The 23,022-nt window shown below is 36.6% G+C and overlaps 1 protein-coding gene and 1 long non-coding RNA gene across 12 annotated transcripts in view; one reads left to right on the forward strand and one right to left on the reverse strand.

The window, feature by feature from the left end:
- Positions 1–12,286, reverse strand: part of LOC103892970 (uncharacterized) — an 88,878-nt gene extending 76,592 nt beyond the window's left edge. The window contains exons 1-2 of the long non-coding RNA XR_008516098.1: positions 12,230–12,286; positions 9,526–9,670 (exon numbers count right to left, since the gene is read on the reverse strand). This is a non-coding gene — a long non-coding RNA (uncharacterized LOC103892970). The remainder of the gene's footprint in view (positions 1–9,525; positions 9,671–12,229) is intronic.
- Positions 1–23,022, forward strand: part of KIAA1328 (KIAA1328 ortholog) — a 387,444-nt gene that overhangs the window by 82,541 nt on the left and 281,881 nt on the right. The window contains exons 1-2 of one of the 11 annotated variants that reach the window (XM_063716783.1): positions 12,372–12,413; positions 13,425–13,555. The gene's annotated coding sequence lies outside the window, so the exon portion shown is untranslated. 11 annotated transcript variants of the gene reach the window in all.

Raw genomic sequence — 23,022 nt, forward strand, 5'->3', positions numbered from 1 at the left:
GGTTTAACTTTCTACTACCTCAGTGTAACCTTGTACAAAAGCATTCCGTGTAGAGTACCTGCTTTTTTAAACTACTTTACTTTCTTACAGAGTAAGCCATCTGCTTTCTAAAGCATTGAGACAAGAAACACAGAATCAATGAAAAACATACTATGAAGCCATGTAGTATAGTGCTGGAAAAAAGTACAAGACATACTTAGATTCGACGCAAGTATATATTCCTTTTTAGGTGCATGAACCTGGTCAAATTACTTTCTAAAGCCACAATTTATCCCTTTATGGTCTGTGGATACATAACAGCTTCGACCTTATACGGTTGAGATTATATGCTATAACAAATGCATGTAAAGGCTTAGCACAGTGCCTGGTGCAGTGTAAGCAGTCAGAAAGAGCTCCTTGACATTATCATTATTATAATTATTACTGGTACTGTTAAATATTTTACTGGGAATAGGAAAATCTAAGAAATTTTTGAAGGCTTTACTAAGTGAGAAAAAAATACTTTTTCTCCATGATTCTATACATTTTAAAGTTTAATATTCTTTAGTTGATTATTGCTAAGACCTTGAAACACCCTTTTTCCCTTCAAATCTCTGTTAATCTTCAAGTTAAAATTTTCTGTTTATATGCATTCTTGAAAGTATATGTATTCATTTCCTATTACAATATCAATTACCACAAACTTAGTGGCTTAACACAAAAGAAATTCTTATCTTACAGTTCTGGAGGTCAGAAATCCAAAATCTGTCTCAGTGGGTTAAAATCAAGGTGTCAGCAAGACTGTTACCCTTCAGGAGGCTCTAGGGAAGAAGTCTGTTTTGAAAATTCTTTCTGTCTCTTCTTCAGGCTGCCCATATTCCTTGGCTCCTGGCTGTGTATCACTTCAACATCTAACATCATCACATCTCCTTTTCTGACTCTTTTTTTCTTCTCTATTATAAGGACTCCTGTAATTACATTGGGCTTACCCAGATAATCTTCTCATTCCTAATTTAATCACATCTGCAAAGTCCCTTTTGCCAAGTAATGTAACATATTTGCAGGTTTTGGGGATTAGGATGTGGACATCTGTGGGTGTACCGTTACTCCACCTGCCTATCACAGTCTGCCTTCTGGCCCCCAGAGATTTATGTCTGTTCCACATGCAAAATATATTCACCCCATCCCAACATTCCCAAAGTCTAATGCTGCATTCCCATTGTAGTATCATTTCAAAGTCCAAAATCTCTTTTAAATCTTATCAGCTCAAAAGTTTCTAAGCTTATGAACTCAATCATCTAGATTAGGCATGGGTGAGAGTCTGAGAATGATCTTTCCTAAGGTACAGTTCCTATCTATCTGTGAAGTTCTGAAATTCAGACAGGTTATTTGCTCCCAAAATCGTGGGGCAACGATGGGATAGCAATTATAAACATTCCCGTTCAAAAAAGGAGAAAATAGAAGGAGAAATGGAGTTACCTGTTTTAGTCAATTTCATAATCCAGCCTGGGAAAAACATCCTCTGTGATTTGAGGGTCAACACTTGTGGGCTCAGGGCTCTGCCCTTTAGATCATCCTTCCTTTTTCATGAAAGGTGGCACATGTTTGTGGCTGAGCAGTTTCATCAGCCTGTTTCCTGCCTGTGGTATTTTGGGAGTCTGAGAGTCTTTTTTGAAATTTTGTTTAAAATTTTGTCTTCTCTTTCCCCCTTTCAGTTTAAGCTGGCAGTGTTTCTGTTTATGTAATGTTCTGAAGAACTTTTGGGGCCGAGTACAGTGGCTCATGCCTGTAATCCCAGTGCTTTGAGAAGCCAAGGTGGGAGGATCACTTGAGGCCAGGAGTTTGAGACCAGCTTGGGCAACATAGTAAGACCTTGTCTCTAAAAAAAAAAAATTTTTAAGAACCTTGTAGATTTTCTGTGTATGTTGGGGATTCATTTTTTTTTTTTTGATAAGAGGCTCTTCCATAAATCTTTCCTGGATGATCAAAGGCAATTACAAACACACACACACACACACACACACACACACACACACACACACACACCACTTAGAGGAAAGCAACTGCCTGCCCAACCTTGGACTAGTAGTCATCCTTGTTATTGATCCTTGTAGCCAAGGATTATTATCTCAAAACAATTATGTAATCCTGCTCATTTTTCCTTTAAAAATCTTTTTTCCTTTACCTCTGTGAATATGCACATAGTTTACAATGGCATGTGTATTCCCATTGCAATGCCCTATTCCCAAATAAATATCATTTTCTTTTATTGAGCCTCTTTCTGTTACTTAAGTTGACAAGTGGTGTCAGAAGTGGAATCTGAAGAAAGGTCACTATCAGTGTTTTCCTGTGTTTTTACTGAGTTTTTGACCATCAGTTGCTTGTGTGCTTTGTGATTTTATCTTTTGGAATTTTTTGAGGCTTGTGATTAAGGTAGGTTTATCCAAAGTAGATTTGAGTTTTTTTCGTGTACTTTGTGGATGCTGTCATGTAGTGATCTCTGTAATCTAGATTGTCATCTTGTATCATCTAATGGTATAAATTTTACCTGAAAATATACAAGAAGGAAGGCTCATAATAACAAATTCTTAGGTGATTTGTATAGCCACTTTAGTGTTTCATTTTCCTACCATAGTATCTGTAAATATAATACAGATGGAGTGAAGAAATGCAAGAAACAAAGCCTCCTCAGCTAAATCTATCTCTTTTTTGTGTGCCAAAGCATATAAACATGTGTTCCATAAGGGAAGGCGCCGTGATAAGACAGCAGAAAATCTTGGACCTGGTGGGAGAAGAGGATTAGGTATTAGCTTTAAGTTTTGATTATCTTAATAAAAACCTCAAAGAATTTTATAAAACAAAAATCGGAAAACCTCCCAGAAGTAAGTGAGTTTAATAATATTACAGGATCCGGGGCTGGGCGTGGTGGCTCATGCCTGTAATCCCAGTACTTTGGGAGGCTGAGGTGGGGGGATCACAAGGTCAGGAGTTCAAGACCAGCCTGGCCAACATGGTGAAATCCCATCTCTACTAAAAATATAAACATTAGCCAGGTGTGGTGGCGGGCTCCTGTAATCCCAGCTACTCGGGAGGCTGAGGCAGGAGAATTGCGTGAAACCAGAAGGCAGAGGTTGCAGTGAGCTGAGATCACGCCACTGCACTCCAGCCTGGGCAAAAAAGGGAAACTCTGTCTCATTAAAAAAATTAAATAAAAAAAATAGTAATAATATTACAGGAGCTAAGAAAAACATACAAATATCTATCACAAGGAAAAACTGGAAACTGAAATTTTAAAAATAGTACCATTTATGATACTTTACCTCAAAATGAAACAGGTATTAAATATACAGAGAATCTGTATGCTGAAAGCTACAAAATACTTATGAAAGAAATGAACAGATTGACCATATTCATGGAGTAGAAGATTCAACATAGTGAAGATGTTAATTATCCTGGACTGGTAAGAAGATCCCAATCAAAATCCTAGCAAGGTTCTTTGCAGCTGTTCACAAGATGATTCTAAAATCTTTATGGAAAGCTAAAGGAGCTAGAATGCTAAAACAATTTTTTAAAAGATGAAAAAAGTTAGAAAACTCACACTAACCAATTGTAAGGCATACTTTAACACTACAGTAATCCAGTACAGTACTGGTGAAAGGACAGATCCATAGATTAATGGAGCAAAACTGAGATTCCAGAACTGGACCCATGCAAATATGGTCAGCGGTTTTGACAAAGTTGCAGTGGTGACCTGGGTTATGGAATATTTTCTGATATGAAACCAAAAGTATGATACATAAAAGAAAAAACATGATTAATTGGATTTCAGTTTTAAAAGTTTTACCTTTGAAAGACACTGTTAAAGAGAATGGGGAAAAAAAACTATTCTCCCATAGGTTGGGGAAAAAGAATTTTGCAAATTAATATCCAGAGGTATATTCAGAATATCTAAAGAAGTCTGAAAACTCAACAATAAGAAAACAATCTAACAAAAAGGCAAAGGTTTTAAGTGACACTTCACCAAGGACAGCATAGATACGGCAATAAACACATGAAAACATGTCCAGCATATTTACTCATTAGGGAAATGCAAATGAAAACTACAATGAGATAGTATTATCTTACACACCTTCTAGAATAGGTAAAGTAAAAAACAATATTGACAATATTAAATGCTGTCAGGGATGCAGAGGAACTGAAATTCTCATATGTTGCTCATGCTGTACATATACAAAATGGTATGACATTTTAATAAAACATTTGGCAGTTTCTTATAAAAGTTAAGCTTATTTTTTGACTCAGCAATCCCACTCCTAGGCATTCATCCTACAGAAATGAAAAGTTATGATCACACAACATACTGTAGAAACATGTATATAGCAGCACTGTGTATAATTGCCAACAACTAAAACAACTCAAATGTCTTTCAGTGAGTGGGTGAGTACAAACTGGTAGATCCATTGTTTCTGATAAGTATGTCCCGTTAGAATTTATCATATCATTTTTCACTCATGTGTAATGTGTTGTCTTTTCAATGTATGTGTCTAAATGTAGTTTTGTTTTCTTTATGGGGTTCACTGAGCTTTTTGAACATAAACATTTATATCTTTCAACTATTTGGAGTAATTTCAGCCATTATTTCTTGCAGTATATTTTCCAACTTTTTATTTTGCTTTTCTCACACTGGGATTCCAATTTATATATATATATGTACCTGCTAATATTGTTGCAAAATTCATTGAATCTGTTTATTTTTAAAATCCTTTGTCTTTCTGTTTCTTAGATTAGGTGATGCATATTCCTCTGTCTTAAAGCTCACTGACTCAATCTTCTGACATCTCCAATTTTCTTTTTAAAAGCTTTTTCAGTGAAATTTTTCAGTTCAGATATTGAATTTTTCAATTTAAAAATATCCATTTTGTTATTTTTATAGTTTCTCTTTTTCTGTTCAGATTTTCTTAATCTGTTTATTCTTTATGAATATAATTATAGTAGCTATTTTTAATCTCTTTTAGGTAACTCCAAAATCTGGGTCATTTTTGTTGTTGTTTTTTATTTTTTAAGTTCTACTACCATTTACTGATCACTTGTACCAGTCATTGTCCTAAGCAATTTATAGAAATAAACCCATTTAATCCTTACATGTGGGTCAGGAGCTATTATCGTCTCCATTGTACAGATAAGTAAGGAGGCACAGAGAGGAAAATTCTTTCCTGACAACAGTTAATGAATGTGGTTTCTTATGTATTTGTTAAAACAGCTGCCATTTTTTATTTGTTTGTTTGTTTAGAGACAGAGTCTCGCTGTGTTGCTCTTGCTGGCCTTAAACTCCTGGGCTCAAGTAATCCTCCCACCTCAGCCTCTCAAGTAGCTGAGACTACAGGCATCTGCCACTGTACCCAGCTCACTTCATTTTCTTTTTTTCTTTTTAAAGAAAAGTGATGGAGTCAAAAGGTCCACTATTAAAAACAAAACAAAAAAAATCCATAGGTTAAAAAAGCAAAAACAAAAAAATTCTTGTCATCAGAGTCCACTGGGTTAAAAATAATGAGAATAAGAAATCGGTGCTCATAACATCCTCCTTCTAGAATGGTTGGAAGGTCAGAGCATTTTTATAACAAAGTCTTTCATTTCCATTATTTCCTTCGTGGGTCACATTTTCTTATAATTTGGAATATCTCCTCCATATTATGAATGACATATTGTAGACAGTTTATATTCTGTTGTAGTCCTCTGAAGAGGTTTTTTTTGTTTTGTCTTCTTTGTTTTTAAGAGGCAAAGTCTTGCTATGTCACCCTGGCAGCTCAAGCAGTCCTCCTGCCCCAGCTTCCCAAGTAGCTGGGACTACAGCTGTGTGCCACCACACCCAGCTACTTAAAAAATTTTTTCTTTTTAGAGATGGGGTCTCACTATGTTGCTCAGGTCGGTCTTGAACTTGTGGCCCCAGACAATCCTCCTGCCTCTGCCTCCTGAGTAGCTGTGATTATAGGCGCAAACCACAGTGTCAGGCCTCTCAAGAGTTTTGAACTTTGTTTTGTTTTGCCTGAATTCAAACTCCAAACTCTGTTTTCTGAAATTGGGCGGTAGCTGAAATCTTTTATTCGTTCATTTAGTCCTAATTGAGCTGCCTGGAGACTTCTCTGTGTATGTATATGCCAGACAGAGATTTAGACAGAATTTAATATATAGGATTTGTGCAGTTCCTTTCTCCTTCCTTCAATATCCCTCCTCAGTTTCCATCTGACATTGTCATCCTTAACTGTGTTTTCTGATTTAACAACAAATAAGACTGTTTTTGTCTGAGATTTAGCCTTTCTGCTCAGGATTGACTGAGGCCTACACTCAGGCAAAAAGTCATAAGAACAAAAAATTCACCCACTGTCAGTCCCTTCTAGTTGGCAACGCCCCTCCCATTTTTCCTGTTTCTGGCTCATCTCCAGTGATTTTAGACAGTTGTGTGTTTTGTTTTTGTTTTTTTTAAAGAGTTTTTATGTTTAGAGCTCTAAGTTGTTTTCTATGGGAGTATTGGTTCAAATATTGTGAGATGACTTCATCATTACAGGAAGTTGGACTCCTGTTATTTTCCTTTTGATTTGTGTCATATCTGTAGTAACACATCCTCTTTTTGCCTTATATTGGTAAGAAATATTCCCCCCCCTTTTTTTGTATCCAATCAGTCTCTGATTTTTCCCCTTTTCCATCAGTCTTGCAGAGTATTATCAGTTTTATTTATATTCAAAAAGCCTTCTTTTGACATTCTTACTTTTCCTTCATGTTTGTTTTTATTTTCTTGATATCTGCTCTAGTATTTATTTCCTTCCTTCCATTTACTTTGGGCTTAATTTGCTCATCTTTTTCTAGCAACTTAAGATGGAAATGAAGATCATTGCTTTTAAGACTTTTTTTTTTTTTTTGAGACGGAGTCTTGCTGTGTTGGCCAGGCTGGAGTGCAGTGGTGCAATCTTGGCTCACTGCAACCTCCACCTCCTGGGTTCAAGCAGTTCTCCTGCCTCAGCCTCCCAAGTAGCTGTGATTACAGGTGCACGCCACCATGCCTGGCTAACTGTTTTGTATTTTTAGTAGAGACGGGGTTTCACCATGTGGGCCATGCTGGTTTTGAACTCCTGACCTCAAGTGATCCTTCTGCCTTGGCCTCCAAAAGTGCTGGGATTACATGCATGAGCCACTGCGCCTGGCCTTTCTATATTTTTAATAAGCATTTGAAGATATAAATATCCATTTAAGCTTTGTTTTAGCTGTATCTCACAAATTATGAAGTACTATATTTGCATTATCATTCAGTTTAAATTATTTTATAATTTATTCCTTCTTTGATATGAGTTATTCTGAAGTATATTGTTACTCATTTCTTACTGTTATTAACATTTCTTTGTGTTTAGAGAGAATGCTCTGTATAATTTTAGCCTTTTAAAATTTAGTGAAACTTGTGTTATGGCCCAGTATGTAGTGTATCTTGATGAATATTCTCTGTGCACTTGAAAATAATGTATATTTTACAGCTGTTGGGGTAGGGCTTTCTAAATTTAATTGTCAGTTTCATTAAGGTACTTGATGGTGTCATTTGAAACAATGTTACTAGGGTTTTATTCGTTTATTATTATTATACATGTATGATCTATTTTATCATCATGAAATTTTCCTCCATACCTGTTAATACTTCTCATGAAATCCATTTTGTTTGATAGTAGTATGGTCACAAAACTCTCTTATGTTTATTGTTTGTACAGTATGTCTAGTTTCATTCTCTATACTTGCAACTTATCTGTTTTATTTTCAGTGTATCTCTTATAGACAGCATATAGTTACATCTTGCTGTATGTATGTGTGTGTGTATTTTATGGGGGGTGGGTCTTGCTTTTGTATACAGTCTAACAATTCCTGCCTTGTGATCATGAGTTCTTAGTCTGTTATACTTAATTACCACATTTTCTTTATCCAGTCCACTGTTGATTCCATGTTTTTGCTACTGTGAATAGTGTTGCGAGGAACATAGAGTGTTGCAAGTACGTGTCTTTTTGTTAGAATGATTTATTTTCTTTTGGGTATATACCTAGTAATGGGATTGCTGGGTCAAATGGTAGTTCTTTACTTTAAGTTCTTTGATAAATCTCCAAACTGCTTTCCACAGTGGCTGAACTAATTTACATTCCCACCAGCAGTGTATAAGCATTCCCTTTTCTCCACAACCTCACCAACATCTTTTATTTTTGATTTTTATTGATAGCCGTTCTGACTAGAGTGAAATGATACCTCACGGTTTTGATTTGCATTTCTCTAATGATTAGTGATGTTGAACTTTTTAAAATATATTTGTTGGCTGCATCTGTGTTTTCCTTTGAGAAGTATCTGTTCATGTCCTTTGCCCATTTTTTAAAATGGGGTTATTTGGCTTTTGCTTGTTTAACTTTTTAAGTTCCTTATAGATTCTAGATATTAGACCTTTGTTGGATACATAGTTTATGAATATCTTCACCCATTCTGTAGGTTATCTGTTTACTCTGTTGATAGTTTCTTTTGCTGGGCAGTGGTCCCACTTGTCAATTTTTGCTTTTGTTGCAGTTGCTTTTAGGAACTCAGTCATAATTTTTCTGCCAATGCCAATATCCAGAATGATATTTCCTAGGTTTTTATCTAGGATTTTTATGGTTTGAGATCTTAGAAGTCTTTAATCCATCTTGAGTTAATTTTTGTATATGGTAGAAGGCAGGGGCCTAGGTTCATTCTCCTGCATGTGGCTAGGCAGTTATCCCAACACCATTTATTGAATAGAGAGTCCTTTCCCCATTGCTTATTATTGTCAACGTTGTGGAAGATTAGAGGTTGTAAGTGTACAGCTTTATTTCTGGGTTCTCTGTCCAGTTCCATTGGTCTATGTGTCTTTTTTTTTGTGCCAGTACTGTGCCATTTTGGTTACTATAGCCTTGTAGTATAGTTTGAAGTCAGGTAGTGTGATGCCTCTGGTTTTGCTCTTTTTGCTTAGGATTGCAAAGTTTTAGTCTTTGTTCACACAATTATATGGAATCAGTGTGGGTCTTGCATTAAAGCTTTATTAGAATGTGTCCGGGTCAACCTTTATCCTGGGGCTAATTTAGCCCCATTTCTAAGATATGGCCTCTCTCAGGACCCTATCAAATATCTTGTATATTACATAGTTTTTGTACTCTGGCTGATGATAGTGCTACCTGGTTTTGGCCCTGTGTGAACTCTGGCAGTTGTTCAGCCTTCTGCTTTCCAGTGTTTTTTTTCATTGGCCACAGGTGTTTCATTCCATAAGTATATGGATTAATACTCAGCCAAAGATGAGAGCATCCCTTTGCAGACCCCCAAAGCTCTCTGTGCAGCTTTCTTCTCTCTAGTACTCTGCCCTGTGAAGTCTAGCTAGCATTCTTAGCTTCCATGCATGCCAGTCTCTGCATAACTCAGCAAGACCACCAGGTTCCATTAGTATTTCCTTTCACTGTGCTGTGGCCTGGCAACTGCCTTTAGGGGAAAAGCTGGGATGATGGAGTCACCCAATTTTTTTACCTTTTCTCTGGCAGCATATCCTCCTCTCTCCTTTCTCCAACATCTGAAACTGTTGTTTCATACTTTTTTTTTTTCATTTTTCTAGTTTATAGCATGAGGACAATTCTTGTCCCAATTTATTCATCTTGGGTGGAAGCAGAAGCTCCTGAAAAGACAGTATTTATGGTCATCATTACCAGAGGGTTATTTTTTTTTTTTTTTGTAGGTCAGGCTGAATGAAATTCTAGATATATTTTTACTTTAAGCCCTCTTTGATTTTAAATTTCATAAATTAACAACAGAAGATGAATTAGAGAAGAAAAATAGCCTATAAAATTAGGAGTTATACTTTTCTTTACTTTTTGTTTTGTTTGTTTGTTTTTGAGATGGAGTCTCGCTTTGTCACCCAGGCTGGAATACAGTGGCGCGATATCGGCTCACTGCAAGCTCCGCCTCCCGGGTTCACGCCATTCCTCTGCCTCAGCCTCCCAAGTAGCTGGGACTACAGGTGCCCACCACCACACTCAGCTAATTTTTTTGTATTTTTAATAGAGACGAGGTTTCACTGTGTTAGCCAGGATGGTCTCGATCTCCTGACCTCGTGATCCGCCCACCTCAGCCTCCCAAAGTGCTGGGATTACAGGCGTGAGCCACTGCGCCCGGCCTTTTCTTTACATTTTTAATAGACATCCAACTTACAGGTCTACTATGACCTGTGTGGGTCATTCTGTTCACTATCAGAATCTTCCAAGATTCATATCAGTTACTGAATTTTGTCAAGCTCCCTAGTTATGGTTGTGTTTTAGTCTAAGAACCCACCCCTAGTACTTGCTTTCCCTTATTCTCATATTTTAAAGTACTCATTTCAGAAGTGGTTTGGGAATTTTTGAAAATACTTTTTTTTTTGAGACAGAGTCTCGCTCTTGTCCCCCAGGTCAGAGTGCAATGGCGCGATCTTGGCTCACTGCAACCTCCACTCCCCAGCTTCAAGCAATTCTCCTGCCTCAGCCTCCGGAGAATACTTTTTTTTTTTAAACAAAGACAACTATATGTAGCTAGTCAAGTCATGGCACTCCCTTTTAATTTTCTCTTGAAGATTACCTAGATTTTAGCAGGATAGGAATAGCATTTAATACTATTCTTAGGTTTTTCCAAGTATTAATGCTGTTGTCTTTGTTTGCTGTGTCTAGAATGTAGTTGTCTCCCTCCTGACCACACAATTCTTAAGTAGGTAGGCTCTGCCTTGTCTTCCTTTTATTTTGTGTATGGTTTCATACTTGAACTTGATTCAAACATGTCTATCCACCTTCCCCAATACCATCTCTCAGTTGGCAACTTGGTCTGGCTCTTTAACTGAAGCATGTAGTTGATATGCTGATTTTTTTCAGTAATAGGTTTTATATTTGGATATTCCCACATCATCACTGGAAATTTTATGAAGAATCCATCATATTCAACATTCTTTCTGGTTCAGTTATTGAAAAGTTTGTTTATATTTTGCCACAGGGGTTTGTGTGGTTTTATTGTAGGATGCTTTTTTTGTTGTTGATTCTAATTTACTTGGCTGGCCTGTGAATGCCATTCTGAATTGGTTACTAAAAATGTTTATATTTAGACCTGGACAGATAATTTTTTCTTTCGTTTTATGAGTACCTTTTTAAAATAAAAAACTTTTTAACTCAACAGAAGTCTAAAGAAGATGGATCATTTAGTATTTAATGGGGAACACAAGTGTTGAGGTAATGAGCATATGAGCATATTTGAGTTTCATTTTTCAAGTTACTTAGGTTAGAATTTTTTTTTCATAGTGGGGATTATTTGGGGATCATTTTACATACTGCCTTGAGAAGAGTCTTGGTGCCTTTTGTTATTAAAGTATTGTAATAGGTAATGTTTGCAAGGTATTGCAATATATTGATATACTTTAATATTATATATAGTATTCCTCCATGTCAATAAGTATTGAAGATGTTTATGATTGATTTTTTCCTTTAATTTTCTCTTACTTTTCACTTCTTGACTTCATATATCAAAGAAGAAATCCAGAGTGAAATTAGAGAGTATTTTGAACTAAATGAAAATGAAAACAACACAACCTGCTAAAATTACTTAGATGTATCTAAAGCAGTACTTAAAGAGAAATTTACCACTGAAAACCTACATTAGAAAAGAAGGTCTCAAATCAGTAAAATCAGCTTTCACCTTAAACTAGTAAAAGCAAAACAAATGAAACCAGAAGTTTACAGAAGGATTATAATAAGGATCATGGAGGAAATCAATGAAACAGACAACAGAAAAGCAATAGAGACAATGAAGCCAACCTGGCTATTTGAGAAGATAATAACATTGTTAAAATTCTGTCATATTAATCAGTCAAAAGAAGAGAGAAGACAAATTACCAAATTAGGAATGACAGAGGTCTCATCTCTACAGATTCTATAGATCTTAAAAGAAGGGGATTAGTATAAGTAACTTTATACATATAAGCTTTACAATTTACATGAAAGGGATAAATAGATAAGTTGATTTGTATATCATTAAAGAAATTGTATTTGTAGTTAAAAACCAGCAAGCGAAGGGTAAACAAAAGAACATTCTAGACAGAGAGACATATCCCAAGATACATAGAAATACCAAGCATAGAGCTACACTGTATAATATGGTGACCACTAGCTGTATGTGACAATTTAAATTTAATTGTAATTCAGTAAAATAAATTTTGTACCTGTCACATTTGCCACATTTTGAGTTATCAGTTACCTACATGTGACTGATATTATGTGGAACATAAAGAACATGCACATCAACAAAGTTCTATTGGACAGAGCCATCATAATGTGTTTAGGAAACTTCAGGAGTTCTGATTTGATGAGAGTGTACGTTGCAATGGTGAGATGGAAGTTGCAAAGGCAAGTTGGAAGGGAATTATGCTGGAAGGGCAAACTGAATCCAAACCATTGAGTGTCTTCAAAGGCAATGGTGTTTGGATTTACCCTAGGGGACACCAGCTAGGGTGGAGAGGTGATTTTCGGTTTTGATTAGTGACAGTAGATGCTGGTAGGGTAAGTTGATCTGATATGTGTTTGTTTGGTTTTGATTAGTGAAGGTAGATGTTGGTAGGGTAGGTTGATCTGATTTGTGTTTGTTTGGTTTTGATTAGTGAAGGTAGATACTGGTGAGTTGATCTGATTTTGAGTATAATATTTTGGAATATTATTCTCAATATGTTTTGAAATAATATTTTGAAATAATATTTCTGGGGGCAGGATAAAAGGTAGATTTGAGGGATGAAATCAGTATTCATGAGCTCACTCTCTAACAGCCAAGTTGTCCAGATGAGAGTGGTGGTAAGGACTAAGCTATAATGAGGCAATGAGCATATAAGGGATTAGACATTTGACTGCTATTTAGAGGAAAAAAAGATAGGAGGATTTGGTTTGGGAGCTAACAGAATCTGAATGACCCTGATTTCTGGATCGAGCATATAGAGACAAGATAGGACTTATGTGGGGAAAAGCAGACTTTGAAAAGAGAAAATGAGTATGACTATAAATTTGGCCACATTAACTTTAAAGATAGGCCCAATTTAATTAAGAGTCTGGAGTTGATAAAACTCAGGATCAGATATGTGCTTTTGGGCATCACCAGAATGTAGTTGGCTTTTTGAAGCTTTGACTTTGGATAAGATTGCCCAGAGAGAACATACAGCATGTACAGATCAAAGCCAAGGACACACCCCAATATTTATTAGGTATAGAAAGGTAGGACCTTAGAATAAGAATGAAAATGAGTAACTAGAGAGAAAAAAAATAAAGAGTGGTTCCCAAAAGAGCCCAAAGAAGATAACATTTCAAGGAGGGTTGCTGGTCCAGAGAAGTCATATAAAAGAACCATAAGCATATATTGGATTTGTTGAACAGGAAGTCATTTGGGACCTTTCAGAAGTGTAGTATTCTGAAACACCAAGCAAATTCAGACCTTCATGCTGAGGTGAATTTGTAAAGGGTCATTGGGCATACCCTTTGGGAGAACTGATACGGCCTTCAGACATGTAAGTTATATTTGTTTCATATGTAAAATGATAATATACCATGGTATTTTTATTATAAAGATTATGTATGGTAATATGAGAGAAAGTATTTTGTAAGCTCTATAAAGTTTTTTGGAAGTTTACAGAATTATGATTAGTTTTTTTTTTGTTTTTTTTTTTGTTTTTTTTTAATATCCTGAGTTTTTATTTTTTCTTGCATGGGATTTGTATATTTGCACCTTTGCCCATTTATACTATGATTTCTTAGTGTCTTCCCTAACAATTTTATTTTATTTAATTTATTTATTATTATTATTATTATTATTATTATTATTATTATACTTTAGGCTCTATGGTACATGTGCGCAATGTGCAGGTAAGTTACATATGTATACATGTGCCATGCTGGTGCGCTGCACCCACCAACTCGTCATCTAGTATTAGGTATATCTCCCAATGCTATCCCTCCCCTCTCCCCCCACCCCACAACAGTCCCCGAAGTGTAATGTTCCCCTTCCTGTGTCCATGTGTTCTCATTGTTCAATTCCCACCTATGAGTGAGAATATGCGGTGTTTGGTTTTTTGTTCTTGCGATAGTTTACTGAGAATGATGATTTCCAATTTCATCCATGTCCCTACAAAGGACGTGAACTCATCTTTTTTTATGGCTGCATAGTATTCCATGGTGTATATGTGCCACATTTCAGAAGATAATAAAGATATATAATATCTTTATTATCTTCTGTTTTTACCTAAAATCCTCCCTCCCATTTCCTTACCTTAAATTATATATAGATTTCACAAAAAAACTAATCATATTTCATAAGAAAAAGAAAATATGATTAGTTTTTTGTGAAATCTATATATAATTTAAGGTAAGGAAATGGGAGGGAGGATTTTAGGTAAAAACAGAAGATAATAAAGATATATAATGGCAGAATACTAGGGATTCTAGAGGACCCACTGGAATTATATGAACAGTGGAGATGTGAGCCAAGAAAGAAGAATGGCTGAGCTGACTGAGGAAAAGAAATAGAATATTGGTGTTTTGTAGACCGTGAATTCAATACCTTCTTCCTGGGCAGATCTAGAATACACTAAACAAATTTGGAACCTTTTCTTTTTATCTTTTTGTACAGTATAAACAGATCATTGTTGAAACTAATTACATTAGTTACATTTTAGCCTTCTTCAAAAAAATTTGGTTCTTTTTTTTTTTTTTTTTTTTTTTTTTTTTTTTTTTTTTTTGAGATAGGATCTCACTCTGTTGCCCAGCCTGGAGTGCAGTGATGCTGTCAAATGGCTCACTGCAACCTCAACCTCCTGGGCTCAAGCGATCCTCACACTTCAGCCTGCTAAGCAGCTGGGACTACAGGTGCATGCCACCATGCCTGGCCAATTTTTAATTTTTTTTTTAGAGATGGGGTCTCTGTCTTTTACCCAGACTGGTCTCAAACTCTTGGCCACAAGTGATCCTTCCACCTCAGCCTCCCAAAGTACTTGGATTACAGGCGTAAGCCATTGTGCCCAGCCTGGGTCTTCTTATATATTTTTTACAAATGTCTTCTTTGGAGCACTTAATTTTGCAGGTAGTATTTATTTCATCTAGTTTCTTCTTTCTCCTCCTCTCTTCTCCAACCCCTTTTCCACTTTGATTTCTTCTTTTTTTAGGAGTTATCTCAACTTTTTTTTTTCTTAGTATTGTTTTGTTGTTCTCTGAAACCTTCAGATTTTGTAACTTTTGAGTGCAGGTCTTCTGAGAGTGGGGCTTTATAGACATTTTCATGTTTAGTTTACCATGATGCAAGCTTCTTGTTCAAAAGGGTTAAGTTTCTTAGGTGCTAATTGATTGGAGGAAGGATAGATTATCTGTGAAATGGGGAATATTTATAGTCTAAGCAAGAATAATTTATAGTTCTTATTTCTACATACCTGGCTATCATGCCTTCCTCAGCCTCCAGAGATGTAATCTCTAATAGCAGATGGCAGCACCAGGCAACTTTGTGTTATTAATGGGAAAGAGGAAAACCAGTTTCACTCACTTTCTTCCTTTTTCTTTCTCTATCTCTCTCACTCATTTATTTATTTATTTATTTGTTTGTTTGTTTGTTTGTTTGTTTGTTTATTTTGGAAAGAACACCACAGAGGTTCAGTACCATTCTCACACATCATATCGGGGTCACATGATACCCACAAGGTATTGGTGATACTAACTTTGATCACTTGGTTTAAGTAGTATTTTCCAGGTTTCTCCACTGTACTGTTATTTTTCCCTTTCCATACTCTACCCTTCAGGTGAAGTAACTAAGTCTAAACCACTCTCTGGAGTAGAAGATAGGTATTAAGATCCACCTCCTAAAGGCAGAGAATGTTCATATATATTTGAAATTCTTCTATACAACATTTGTATCTTCTCTTTCATTTTACTAATTTATTTTTAAGCTACTGTACAATACAGAGTGGGTGTGTGTTAGACCATTCTTGCATTGCTATAAAGGAATACTTGAGGCTAGGTAATTTGTAAAGAAAAGACGTGTAATTGGCGCATGGTTCTGCATGCTTTATAGGAAGCATTGTGCTGGCATCTGCTTCTTCTAAGGGCCTCAGGAAGCTTACAGTTATGGCAGAAGGTGATGGGGAGCCAGGACGGCACCTGGCAAGAGTGGAAGCAACAGAGACAATGGGGAGGTCCCAAACTCTTTTAAACAACAAGATCTCTGCAAACTGAGAGATGACTCATCACCAAAGGGATTGGTGCTAAACCATTTATGAGGGATCTGCCCCCATGATTCAATTACCTCCCACCAGGCTCCACCTTCAACACTGGGAATCACATTTTAACATGAGATTTGGAGGGGACAAATATCTAACCATATCAGCATAAAAGGATCAGTAATGTAACAATGTTGGTTTTTCAGGTGTGACAAATATACTATGGTAATGTAAGATATTAATGATAGAGAAAACTGAATAAGGGTATATGGGAACTGTCTGTAGTATCTTTGCAACTTTTTTATTATGTCTAAAATGATTCTAAAATAAAAAGCTTATTAAAATAATCATAGGACTATGGCATAACTGTTACTTAGAGAATGAGCAGGAACAATTTGGTAATAGTAATAACTTTTTCCTTGATATGATTATTTTCACTGTGCTTTAAGGGAAGAAAGAAGCCAGATGCACTGGCTCACGCCTGTCATTTCAACACTTTGGAAGGCTGCTACAGGCAGATCACTTGAGCTCAGGTGTTCGAGACTAGTCTGGGCAATAGGGCGAAACTTCATTTCTACAAAAAAAAAATTTAAAAAAATGAACTGGGCATGGTGGTGTGTGCCTGTAGTCCCAGCTATTTGGGAGGTTGAGGTGGGAGAATTACCTGAGCCTGAGAGGTTGAGGCTGCCGTGAGCTGAGCTGTGATCATGCCACTGCATTCCACCCTTGATGACAGAGTGAGACCCTGTCTCAAATAAAGAAAGAAAAAAAGAAAGAAATGAGTGGGGTGGAGGGAAGAGAGAGGAAAGAAAAAGAAAGGAAAGAAGGAAGGGAGGGAAGAAACAAGGAAAGAAAGGGAAAGAAAGAGAAAAAGAGGAAAGAAAGAAAGAGAGAGAAAGAGAGAAAGAGAAAAAGAAAGGGAAGAGAGAAGTTGTTCCGGATGGGAGTGCCCTCGTAAGAACAAGTGGGTGCAATTCAACACAGAAATACGTATATATAATAGTTAATGCCCAGATTTTCTATGGTGTAGAAGCATTTATCTGATTTAGAAAGAAATGTGTAATCTGTGCTAATATTTACTGCCAACCCCAGTAGGGATATAGGTAGTTTTTGTTTTTTTTTTGTTTTGTTTTTTTGTTTTGTTTTTAATATCAGTGTTGCTTTCTGTTTTAAGAGCATAGACTGGGCAGAATGTGTATGTGAGTATGGTGGTGGTGATAGTGCTGGCAATATATTAATTATTGCTGTTTATGGTGCCTTATTGGGATGAAGATAAAGGTCTTGACCCCTTTGGGTGTGGAAATGGCAGAATGGTCTAGTGATTAAGAGTATGGACTCTGGTGTGACACTGCTGGAATTCAAGTCCTGATTCTATGGCTTCTAACTCTGTGATCCTGAGTAATTTACTTAACTTTATTGTATCTCAGTTTTTTCATCTGTAAAATGAAAATAATTGTACCTCTTGGGTTTTTGTGACACTTAGAACAGTGTCTGGTATATTAGTGATTAGTAAGTACAATATCTGTTGTTGCTTTTATTATTTGTAGTTTTCAAGTCTCACAAATGTGAAATATTGTTGCCATTGGGGGGGATACACTTTTAATACTTCAAAAATTTTTTGATGTCTTCAACATTTTCTCTTTGGCTTTGGTTTTCAGCAATCTAACTATGGTATGTATAGGGGTGAGAGAAAGAATGTGTGTGAGTGTGTGCGCACGCGCGTGCACACATGCATGCATTTATCCTACTTGAAGTTCTTTGAGCTTCTTTGGTCTGTGTTGTTGTGTTTCACTAATTTTGTAAAGTTATTAACCATTATCTCTTCTGCCCCCTTCTCTCACTGTGTCTTTCTGAAAATCCAACTATACATGTTTGATATGTTTCCGCAGATCTGTGATAGTCTGTTATTTTCTTTGTGTTTCATTTTGAGCAATTTCTGCTGCCTTAATTTCAAGTTCTTATATTCTTTCCCATACTGTATCCAGCTTCTGATAAGGCCGTCAAAGAAATGTTTATTGCTTATGTTGTGTTCTTTATTTCAGGCATTTCCATTTGATTCTTATTAATACAGCTTCCTTTTGCTGAAATTCCCCATCTGTTCATGCATGTGCCCATCTTTTTCACTGAATACTTTAATTATCTTAAAGTTCCCTTTAGCTAATTCCAGTGTCTCAGTCATATCTTAATCTACTTTTGTTGACTAGTTTCTGTCTTGAATATTGATGGAATTTCCACCCTCCCTGTACCCTGGCTTTTGTTTCTTTTCTTTTTCCTTAACATTTACTTTAATGCCTGACATTGTATTAAAGAAATGCAGACACTGAGATAGGTCATATTTATGCTCAGAAATGGGCACCTCTCTTCTATCAGGTAGGCATTTAGTGTGTGGTTTGAGTTATTCTAGTCAATAGTTGAAGTGAATTTCAGTTTTATTGTTAATTGTAGTTGCCTTCAATGTACCTGACTTTAAATTTCTCTAGTGGTGGGCTTCTGCCACCTTGTACTTAGCATGGGCCCTGGAGTACTGACGGGTTTTACTAGTGTTTTTGTCCCTGGTCATAGGTAGGTATTATGCACTGAATATTAGTGTCCCCATAAATTTCATATTTTGGAATCTTATCCCCCATTGTTTTATTAGGAGGAAGGCCTTTTAGGAGGTAATTAGGTCTTGAGGATGGAGCACTCATTTAGTGTCCTTATAAAAGAGGCTTCAGGAAGCTCTCTAGCCCTCTTTCTCTGATGTGGAAATACAGGGCCAAGTTAGCAGTCTGCAGCCTGGAAGAGGCTCCTCACCAGAACCCAACCATGCTGGCACCCTGATCCTGGACTTCCAGCTGCCAGAACTGTGAGAAATAAATGTCTGTTGTTTGTAAGCCACCCAGTCTATGGTAGTTTGTTGTAGCAGTCCAAACTGTGTAAGACAGTTGGGTGGTAGTGTTTTCTGACCTTTTCTTAGTAGTTTCAGCCTTTGCTTTCTATGAGAGAAGGATCTAAGATGTGGGCAGAGTTTTGTACACATGTACTACTGAGAAGGACTCTTAGGCCTCTTGTTCTACCTTCATTATTTCTTGTAAGCCACTGGTAGAGACCTGTGAGAAAGATCTAGTAAGAGAGTACATACTTCTCTTGTGTTTGTTACTCCCAGAAATGTCTAAACTGTCACAGTAGCTCCCACTTAGCCTTCAAGAAGTAGTTTAAAATTTCAGCTGTTTTATTCATATCTGCCTTTAATGGCCTTTTCTTCCTCAGGGTTTCAGGTTCTGCATTCTGCATTCTGTCCTGTCTCTCTCTCCTTAGAATGGCATATCATCCTTTGGAATTCAGTTTACCTGATTGCCTTGTAACCACAACTTTCCTATGGGTCCAAAAATGTTACTAGTAATTTAGCAGATTATCTGGCTCTCATTGTTAGTGTGGAAGCAACATTCTTTTGAGACTTTCTGTATTCTAAACAGCACAGACCTCCCTTCTTACAACATATTTTTATAGGTGAGTTAAATAGTTCTAAGAATAAATACTTCATATTTATACAACTGTCTTTTCTCATTTTGAATTTAGCAATAGTAGTTTTAAAAATAATAGTAACAATACATGAATGGATAGGAGTATATTCTTTAATGGGCATTTTGATTCTTACAAAGATGGTTATCAAATGTGCTGTTGTAATAAGATTAGCTGTGCATCATAATGCTTTGATTCTGTAGTCTTAGAACAACTGGTCTCCTATTGTGCTCCAGAGTAGATCCTAGTTACAGGATCTACTTTGTAATTATTTTTCTGTCCTTTGATTAAATTAGATAAAAGTAATGGCCACTCATTTTTGCCTTAATTCTTCTTATATTTAAATCTGAAATGAAAAAAGAGCACATCATTCCAACATGAATCTGAATATTATGGTATGGCATTAGTGCTATAATAATTCCATAGCAACTAATAATAATTGTAATTATTAAAGTGAACATTTTTCTTTCTAAGCTTAGGGCTCTACTTTTTCCTTAGTTTCCAGTTTTTCTTACCTACTGTCTTTATGTTATGTCATTCAGTATATTCCTCCATTGATTGTGCATAGGGCAGTCACTAGGACTGTCACTGTGGATTTCCTCTTGCTTTTAGTCAACATCAATCCAATGAAAAGCAAACAAACAGGCAAAAAACTCCCAAACAATAAAGAAATCTTTTGGCTCCAATTTGGATTTATAAAGGGAATCTAGATCAGCGGTCCCCAGCCCCTGGGCTGCAGACCAGTACTGGTTAGTGACCTGTTAGGAACCTGGCTGCACAGCAGGAGATGAGAGCTGGTGAGTGAGCATTACCGCATGAGCTTTGCCTCCTGTCAGATCAGTGGCAGCATTAGATTCTCATAAGAGTGCAAACCCTATTGTGAACTGCGCACGCGAGGTATCTAGATTGCATGCTTCTTAGGATAATCTAACTAATGCCTGATGATCTGAGGTGGAACAGTTTCATCCCCAAACCATTCCCCCGACCATACCACCCCACAATGTCTGTGGAAAAATTGTTTTCCATGAAACCGGTCCTTGGTGCCAAAAAGCTTGGGACTGCTGATCTAGGTATCTTGACCTTTTTCTCTGCAAGTAGTGAGAGAACTTATATTTCTAGTTAACCTTATTCTTAAGATTGCTTAGCACTATCACATATTTCAATTTTTTATTCCTTTTAGATATGTGAAATATTAATTTACTCTCCAACTTTTATTTTAAACTAGATATAAAGTGGCCAGTAATGTACCATTTCACAATGTTTTTGTTGTTTTTAGGGAATATATACTGTGATGCAAATTTTTGAAAATTACCAAGCTTAGCTATTTCATTTTTTTTAATTTTTAGTTTTATTTGTTTTAACATTGAATAGTTTACTTATGCTTTTATATATTCTCTGTAAGAATGATTTTGTGCATAGAATTCTACCTTGCATAGTATATTTCACAGAAAGTATGATGTATAATTTAACAAAATCAGTTATAAAACAGGTAAACCATATGCACTTATATTTAATGGACTTTTCCATACTTTCTATCAGTTTATTTTGTATCTTCAAGGGAGCATAGAAAAAAAGATATATAATATGAACAAAATCAGTAAGTTTTCATTGAAAGTGAGCTTATAATGCTCTTGTCTTTATGACAAAGATCGTATTAGACACCTCAGTGATCATAAACGTTTCCAGTAGTCCATCTTTCAAATGAAAAAGTTTGATATTTTATTTTATTTTATGTTTATTGAAATGGGTCTCGCTCTGTCACCCAGGCTGCAGTGTGGTGGCATGATCACAGCTCATTGCAGCCTTGACCTCCCTGGCTCAAACAATCCTGCCTCAGCCCCACAAGTTGCTGGGACCAGAAGCCCATGCCACTGCACTCAGCTAATTTTTGTATTCTTTTGTAGAGACTGGGTTTTGTTATGTTGTTCAAAGCTAATCATGAAAACTTCTGGGGTCAAGCAATCCACCCACCTTAGCCTTCCAAAGTGCTGGGATTACAGACCTGAGCCTCTGTGCATGGCCAAGATTTTATTTAAGTATTTCCATAATTGACATTTATTATAATTACCCTGAAAGAGAAATGAAATTGAACAGTAAATGTGGGAAGGTAGCTCCATAGCATATTCGGAGCTACTTTTTGGATTGCTCCATAGCAAATCCTAAAGTCCTATTGTTCAGTCATATAGGAAGTCTCCAAAACTCTCAACTATTCAAGATCAATTTTCCTGCCAATTGATTATTATTTTATAAAGTAGATCTGTCACTGCTTGGTTTAAACTTGGATTAAAAGACACAGTGGGGTTTCTATCACTTCTCCATAGGCATCAGTACCTAATCTATTCAGCTGTTTATATATTAGTAAACAGTGTTGTCTTCATGGTAGTTGGTAAGAAAAATAATAAAGACACAGATTTCAGAAAAGTTTACAATTAGCGGACACAAATACAAAAGGATGACTTTTTTGAAAGTTAGTGGTCTTTAAACTTTGGCTTTGGTACCAAGAATTGCTCTGAGAAGAGACTTTCTTTTTTTTCCAAATACCTTGTCAATTCTGTAGCCCTAATCTCACCTTAATGATTTGCATTCAACACACATATATAGGACTAATGAATATTGACCCAATTTCTAAGGAAAACAAATAACAAATACATTGAAGAGCTCTTGTTATAAATATATACATATATTAAAATATAAATATAAATATATTTCTACATTTCTGTAAATGTATATGTATCTAATTCTTAACTGTGTGGCTCTTGTATTTCCACGTGTTTGCAGCCCTGCTCTGTGGTGCTGGTGGTGGAGAGAGAGATAACCCCCTCACCAGATCTGCTCCCAGGCCTTGGTGGGGCCCCCTCCAATCAGTGGTGCTATGCTGTGCTGTGCTCAAGTTTCCTTTGTTAGGTGTTCCAGGCCACGGGGCCCTCTTGGGTAGATAACATGGCTAGTAGATAGGTCATATTTCTCAGACCAGTCCTGCACCTGGAGGCACACCCTCCTCCTGTGCCAGCCCACCACCTTGCACATTTCACCCTTTACAGTGTTCTGAAAGTAACTGAGTCCCAGCCACAGATCTCAGCTTGGCACTTCTGAGCTGCACAGTGCAGCCCTGGGGTGCCAGGACCAGCCTATAGTTCTGTCCTCCACACCCTCTGGGTTGGGCACCAGCTGTTCTAGGGGATCCAGGGTGCTTCCTGGCCACTGAGAAAGTACTTAGATAGATCTGCAGGTAAAGCATCCAGGCTGGGCAGGGGAGGCTGCATTGTGCACACGCT

The sequence above is a fragment of the Pongo abelii genome, chromosome 17, assembly GCF_028885655.2.
Source record: "Pongo abelii isolate AG06213 chromosome 17, NHGRI_mPonAbe1-v2.0_pri, whole genome shotgun sequence".
In the NCBI taxonomy this organism is placed as follows: Eukaryota; Metazoa; Chordata; class Mammalia; order Primates; family Hominidae; genus Pongo; species Pongo abelii.